The sequence below is a fragment of the Sinohyriopsis cumingii genome, unplaced genomic scaffold (genome assembly GCF_028554795.1).
Source record: "Sinohyriopsis cumingii isolate HCF-2022 unplaced genomic scaffold, ASM2855479v2 utg002241l, whole genome shotgun sequence".
NCBI lineage: Eukaryota > Metazoa > Mollusca > Bivalvia > Unionida > Unionidae > Sinohyriopsis > Sinohyriopsis cumingii.
In genome coordinates this window covers 344,432-350,000 of record NW_028316168.1, presented here as the reverse complement: position 1 = coordinate 350,000, position 5,569 = coordinate 344,432, and the positions used below count along the sequence as shown (strand labels likewise).

At 33.9% G+C, this 5,569-nt stretch overlaps 1 long non-coding RNA gene across 1 annotated transcript in view; it reads right to left on the bottom strand.

Annotated features, from left to right (window-relative positions):
- Positions 1-5,285, bottom strand: part of LOC149770855 (uncharacterized) — a 5,962-nt gene extending 677 nt beyond the window's left edge. Inside the window, exons 1-2 of the long non-coding RNA XR_016418449.1 lie at positions 5,203-5,285; positions 943-1,036 (exon numbers count right to left, since the gene is read on the bottom strand). This is a non-coding gene — a long non-coding RNA (uncharacterized LOC149770855). The remainder of the gene's footprint in view (positions 1-942; positions 1,037-5,202) is intronic.
- Positions 5,286-5,569: the final 284 nt, after the last annotated feature.

The following is a 5,569-nucleotide window of genomic DNA, read 5'->3' as shown; positions in this document are numbered from 1 at the left end:
GTATGTAAGTATGTATGTATGTATGTATGTATATATGTGTGTATGTATGTATGTATGTACATATATATGCATATATGTATGTATGCATGTATGTATGTATGTATGTATGTATGTATGTATGTATGCATGCATGTATGTATGTATGTATGTTTGTTTGTATGTATGTATGTATGTATGTATGTATGTATGTATGTATGTATGTATGTATGTATGTATGTATGTGTGTATGTATGTATGTATGTACGTATGTATGTATGTGTGTATGTGTGTATGTATATGTATATATGCTTATATGTATATATGTATGTATGTATGTGTGTATGTATGTATGTATATATGTATGCATGAATGCATGTATGTATGTCTGCATGTGTATGTATGTTTTTATCTATGTATTTATGTATGTATGTATGTATGTGTGTGTATGTATGTATGTATGTCTATGTATGTATGCTTGTATGTATGTATGTATGTATGTATGTATGCATGTATCTATGTATGTGTGTATGTCTGTATGTATGTTTATGTATGTATATATGTATGTATGTATTTGTGTATGCATGAATTTATTTATGTATGTACGTACGTGTGGGTCTGCAGGTGGGTGAGTAGATGGATTGATGGATGGTTTCATGTATATATGTATATATTATTATATCTTAAACTCAGTCGTTGTACCTATCAAAATATAATCTGCAAATTTCCATTCCTCCCTTTCGTTCTTTTAAAGTCTATCTCTCAGAAACACTGAAGTAATTGTACCATGGATTTCATTTGATTCAGTTAATTTCAACAAGTGTTTACGACTGGAAAGGAAAGGTATGCAGACAAAATCTGTATTTATATTATTTCTAGCGGAGCCCAGTATTCATTTCATTCTGCCGAGTCTTGCACTATTCGGTGATACTTAAACATAAGAAAACATTATCCTCACAAACTTACTCATTGACGTTTCCGTTTTCTCTCTTGATTGCATGTCGAAACAATTCTATTAGATCCGCAGCATCATTGATGTCGCTTGAACGTTTGCCAAGTTCTGGAACAAATATGCACAACATTGCTCTGAGAAATGTAAAATCACACGTTTATTTTGAATGGAAAAGGATAAGTATGACACGCTTTATTAAGCTGAGGCAAGATAGTTTTACATAATACCTTTACGATGGCCTAAGTGTTTATGCGTCATCATTAGATAAGGAAGATCGTTGGTTTGAACCCAGTCGAGTCATATCAAAGACTTATATAAATATAACTAGTAGCTAATTAGCTTGGGGTTCAGTTTCATTAGGGTAGTGCTAGGACCGGTCAACCTCATATGAGGATAATGTGGCTAGATGCGACATGATGTTACGTGTCTACAACATGCTGCCCCAGTGAAATATATGACTATAACTTGCCATGTTGCAGACATTTTAGCCATAGGACTAGGACAAATTGTTTAATCTGTGTTACAATTCCAAATCACAATACATATAATTGTGCAGAAGGATCATGCTCCTTTGATTCAGTATTTGTAAACCGCGCACTAAACTGAAGTATATGCTTAAAGTGACATTTTGTTGGAGATTTCATTATCATGTCCCTGTTTTTCGATTGCATTTGAATTTTTGCTTGCGATTTCATGTTTAACATTTATTTACTGATCTAGAACAAATATACACTTTCGTTTCACATCATTCTATATATTCTGTAAAATATTGGTAAAATAGTCACATTGTAGTCTCAATCTTTTAGACTTCGTTATAAATGTTTAAAATGCTCAGTTCCTTATAGTGATGAAAGTGTTTCACATTATCTGATGTGGCACCGGCATCCGTGAGCGAAAGTAGAGGACTTCAAATGCTTTTAATACACACCTTTTCGGTATCTGAATCTGAATGTGTACAGTGGAGGGCCAATTAAGGGATAAATATGCACCGAAAGAGAGACCCAACTACAAAGTTATTTTTTTTTTCTTCATATGCTGTCTTGAAGCTCTCTACTGATTGCGCGCACACATAAATTTTACTCAGATGATTCCGTTCCAAAATTATTTTTAAGGCGAAATAATTTTTTAATTGTTATGTTCTACATAGCTCAACTACAAATCATGTACTATTGTTTGACAATAGTTTGGAATATATTTGGTTTTAATCAAGTTTTGTGTCTTACTGGTTTTGAAAGTATATTTGGTGAGAGAGCTGACACTAACTCCTCGAAAAATTTAAAGAGATTAATCAAACGAATTCCACTATGCCTGTTTCGTAATGTTGCTAGACGCAGATCAGAAAACATTTTGGTGACGCATCCAGCTTCCTGGGTTTTGTAGTCACCATATAGACATCTTGCAGCCTGGTGTTGAACCTTATCGATTCTATCAGCATAATCAATGTAGTAGGGATTCAAATATATTACAACGATATTATAATACGGATTTATATTGTGCTAGGTAGACAGTTCGTCAACATTTCCTCGGACAATGTTCTGAGGTTTCATTGTATAAACGCTAGTGTTGTGCTCGTGGTCGATTTAATAATATATTAGCCTCATATAGTATTCGTGAACGATATGAATTTTCACTAACACGTTGTTATATGTGGTTAATTATGGCGTACATGTAAGACGATTTTACTGTTTTACTGGACATACACATCAGCTAACATACAGTGTCATTTACATTCATACCCCGATCAGACGCCCATGTCTCGAGGGCTGCGAGCTCATTTTGGGGTTGTAATGGTCACTCTGGTTTTGAATTGTTCTTTAAAGGTGAAATTCATCTGCAAACACCATAACCTGATATATCCTGCAGTTTGAGAGACCACTAACATGGCAAAGGAAAAGTGAGGTCAAATCACGATTCCCTGAGAAACACTGGGGTCGATGGTGACTGATTCAGATGATTATACATTGCCACCACAAGATTATGCCGTTTTCCAACTTGAACATTAATTTACGATGTGGACCAGTATCAAGTCCTTTTGAAAAGTCTAGAAACACCAGGTCCGTGTGTATTCATTTGTCATTGTCGTGTAGTAGGTCATACAATTTAGTGAGGAATTGTGTTTCGCTTAAGTAATTCAAGGTCAAGCCGCGGTACAGTTTAGTTAGAATATTAACGTTTTCCAAGTAGGTAAGAAGATGCTTACAAATGCTCAAGACGTTTACATGCAACTGATGCAAGGGAAAATGGTCGTCAATTTAATGCAAGGTGTAAGTTTCCATTTTTGAAACCAGGGCATTCATGTTCATTGAGCAAGTCGTTTGTTGAACTTCCAGAATCTTCTGAATATTAGTAAATAACTTACAGTTTTGGGGCTAGTTGGTGGGTGCACTTATTTATATATTAAGTTGTCAATGTTGTTTGTTCCGCATGCTTTAAAGCTATTTATATTTGACAAAGAGGTTATCAACGCATAACTTTGTTATGGTTAGGCTTGATAAGTTATATTTGTAAACATTTTCCATTGTTTGGCATAGAGTTGGAAATGTCTTTGATGAAAACTGATTTAAAATGTTTCAACAATTATTTGAACATTTCCTTTAATGTAAGTTGCAAAGAATCCTATTTGTTTAGATTTGCATGCTGACATTGTAAAGTTTTCCTGCTTTTACATATCTCCATAATGGATTAGAGCTTTTATTTTCAAGTACATTTTCGATGGGTTTTTTATGTAGTTGAACTCTTTCAGTTTGAAATACTTTTTTACACAGTTTTTAAAATATTACACGTTTATTGCTATAAACATTGCTGTTGGAAAGTTAGCCATCTAAGACAAGAGTTCATTTTTTCTTTCCGAGCTAAAGCCTCTAGTACAGTGCTAGGTACAACAGTTTCATTAATCAGTCCGCTATCGTTACAGTTTGGAGGGATTTAGACTTGCATTACAAAATGTAGTTATTAGTGTCGTATTTTGGATATATATTGATTCTCTTTCCACATAATTTCGTGTAGCCTCCTTTCAATTGAGAATGACATCCATTATACGTATCAACGTATTAAATACTTTGCAGAGTGCAAATCATTTTTACAAAGCAATAAAGTGCCACCAATGAAAGACGTGTTTTTCAATTAATATAAAATTTAGATGTTTATTTGCTCTCAGTTTTCGATGTCTCTTACCATCTACTTTTGTAAATATATGTGCATGTCGTCCTGTTACAGATTACCCTATTGCTGTTTAGTGCTCTTTAAGATTACATTCACAAATTAATATAGCTATCACTAGGTGCAAACAAATCCTCTTGTGTAGTTGCTTGAGACGAAATCGGGGTTATCTTCAAATTATATCAAGACTTCGATTATGTATACATTTCTACTGTACATATTCGTTTGGATCTTCCTTTGTACATTTTGATGTTTATGCTCTAAAAGATCTACCTACTTGGTCAAAACTGGTGCAAGTTGTCATGTGGATGTGAATCTCTTTCCTGACCGACAAGTGCTTTAGGAACATGTAATGTATCGTGATATTCGTTCCGTGAACGTTGCAGTAGGTATTTGTGGTTACGAACTGAGCTTACATTATGTTGATCTTGCAACAAAAACATAAAACCCGTTTTTGTATGAGTACCTTATTTAGTTCTAAATTGTTGAAATGTTAGCGATTGCCATCTCATTTTATCAAGCGTATCTGTATTACTACTTACTGAACGTAACTATTTAACATATTAGCTACAACATATCTCTGCATTTATTTATCTTTTGAGAGTGTATTATATGCCGACTGTTTCTTTCGGGGTAGTCGTGGTGGCTTACATGATAGCTTTTTGACATTTCAGGAATTATTTACTATTTATATTATATAATGTTATTGTCCCTTTAAGATGGTAACTAATGGTTAGTTATTTATCATGCTCATCGTCTTTACATATTAGGAACGTAGCTTTTACTAAAATATATTTTTATTTTGCTTTCTTCCTATTTGTCATAATAATTAGAGCATTTTCATGTACATTTTTGTTTTTTTTTGAATTGAGTGGGTCTATATATCTTTATCTACTGTGCGTTAAACACTGATTCTGAACAACGAAAACTAAGATGATGGGGCTTAATTCCTATAATATCTTTCATGCAATTAATTATATTCTTATATTTGTTACTAATTAATAAAGAAATACAGATAGTAATACAAATAAGAAATGACAGAAGAAAGAAAGGGACATGAATGGCAGAGAGAAGGAAGAAATTCAAATGGGGAAAATGACAGAAGACATAAATACCGGCTGATAAGGTGACAGCACAAATGACCAAAAGCACCATGAAAACAGCGAGGTTCCTCATCATCAGAATATGATATTGTTCTCTGTCCTCCGCCTGCTTCGAATAGATTGAGTAGCTCTCATCATCACTATTTATACAAGTGGAAGTATAGCCTTATCCGCCAGGTGTCGCACTAGCCAAAAATATTTTAATTAATAATGCGACAATACTGAGTACAACAAAGAACATAATCGCACTACCAGTCACGCGACTTATCTCCTGTCCCTGAAATGAGCATTAATGGTGTTGTGTACATTAGTATACAGTTCAAACTGTTGACCTTGTAGCAAACATTTTGATTGATACCTCAGATGTGGGGACGCATTG